At 39.7% G+C, this 2,043-nt stretch overlaps 1 protein-coding gene across 1 annotated transcript in view; it reads right to left on the bottom strand.

Moving 5' to 3' along the window:
• Positions 1-2,043, bottom strand: part of PRPF38B (pre-mRNA processing factor 38B) — a 12,052-nt gene that overhangs the window by 9,305 nt on the left and 704 nt on the right. The window lies entirely within an intron of this gene.

Genomic DNA, 2,043 nt, shown 5'->3' with positions numbered 1-2,043 from the left:
TCCTGCTGCTAAATTCAAGAAAAGTGCCTCTGAAATCAGTAATACTATGTAAAGACATGGAAAAAATCACCGTTAGGTTTGTGACTTTGAAAGCCAGGACAAAGCAGCTGGATTTAAGAAGGTAACTATGTTTAATAATGCTAGCAGAAAACAAAAGATAAAATCCTCCAGTTTTGCCTGACATCTGACAGATTAATTTGAATTTTCAGGTTATGTTTAAATCATTTCCAAAAGGTTTTGAATTACCTGCTTCTTTGCAAAAGCGAACAAACCCTAGTTATGTACTTTTGTATCAAGCTTTAATCTGATGCACAAAAGGGAGGTGGAATGCATGGGTTAGAATTGCCAAGAGATTCTAAATGTCCAGTGACTGCAAAAAAATAACTGAAAGTTCACCAAAATTACTGCAAACTGGGCATATTGAAAGAAAATATATTCAGTTGTACACACAGAGAAGGAAACAGGTGCAGGGAGAAGCTGGTATGGAAGCACCCATGAAAAAATCATCTCTACATATGTGCTACTTTAAACTAAGTTAGATTATTAATTTTAAAAAGAGGAGATAAACACTGCTGGAAGCAACATTAGAATATCTCCGCTCTTTCATTAAACATTGAAAACCTGAGAAACAGGAATTAATCTTAATTACTCTGTCCCTACAACACACCTTAGGGCTCACGAAAAGTGTTATCAGGGCCCTGACAGTTCAACAGTTTCTCTATAAACTGCCTGTTCTGCTATCTAGGCTCTTCACTCCCCTTTTCTAGGAATAATATCAGCCTCCTTTCAGCCTCATCTTCCTGTCACGGCTGAATTCCAAATATGTTCATAAAACCATCATTAATTATCTCAGGCCTCTACTGTCTTGATGCAGTAACTATCCATTTAACAATCTCATGTGAATTTAAAGAACTAATCACAAAATTAATACTAAGAACGTGTCCTTATAGCAGTGAAGTAATCCTGTTCTGGAAACAGCTACAGTGATAACTTTTTCTTGAAAATGAGTGGGTTTGTTACTGGATTTTAGGATACCCTTGACTCTCAGCACTTTCTTATTTTTCCTTGTATAATCAAGATAACCTCTATTTCACTTAAGAATTTATATTACCCAAATTGTGTGTTCATGCATTTATCTTCTCCTCTTGGAATACTTAGGCAAAATGTCCCAAAATCTTAGTGCTTTTCCTCTAAGATAACATTTTTGTACTTTGTATGCAGTCCCTCTTTCACAGGGATGCCAAAACCTTTGATAGCTGCAACCAATAAATTCATTTGCTCCAAATCAGAATTTGTTCCCCTGGGCATCCCAGCTGGTCTTTATACAGAATAGAGCCGAAGAAAAAAAAGTATTTACTTCCAAACTGCAAGCAACTATATATAATTATGAAAAAGTAAGTGTATGGTGATGTGGATGTATTCTCTACCCTCGTTGCCACCATAATCGTTAATTTAGGTCCCAGATGCGCAATATACAGTAGCCTTTTTATATAGCAGCCCCACCCTGTGATTAGCAGCTTGTGATTAACTTTACTTGTCAACAGAAAAAGTAACAGGAGATGCAGGACCACGTTTTCCTTTCTACTTTCACTGTGCACCCAAGCACCTACCTGCTCTTTAAGAGGCTAATCTTGACCCGTGTGGAAAACACAAATCCCACAAAAGGCACCGATTTTCTTTATTGCCATCACTACCTCAGGCACCCTGGCAGAACTCTTTTTCCTGCAGGCCAGGACCAGTGCAGGCCAGGACCAGGGTAAGCTTCCCCTGTGGAGAGTAACAACCATGTCTGCAGGCCCTCCAAGTAGCACGAGGAGTAGTGGGAATTTTGTGTTTTAGTGTAAAAATCAGGGATAACCCTAATCCTTTTAATGACCCAGGGGGAGGCTGTATTTACCTCTGGTAATACAACAGGTGGGTGCCTGGATACTCACGTGCTGCTCATTATCGCCTTGCGTTAAAGAGGTTTAGAAGACGCTTCCCTACGCTAAGGGATGTGAATAGAAGCTTTGCAGCGGGGGCTGTTCCCTGCGGCGGCCGGGG

The sequence above is a fragment of the Chaetura pelagica genome, unplaced genomic scaffold, assembly GCF_000747805.2.
Source record: "Chaetura pelagica isolate M959 unplaced genomic scaffold, ChaPel_1.0 scaffold69, whole genome shotgun sequence".
Classification (NCBI taxonomy): Eukaryota; Metazoa; Chordata; class Aves; order Apodiformes; family Apodidae; genus Chaetura; species Chaetura pelagica.
The sequence above is the reverse complement of the archived record's forward strand: the minus strand, read 5'-3'. Positions and strand labels throughout refer to the sequence as shown.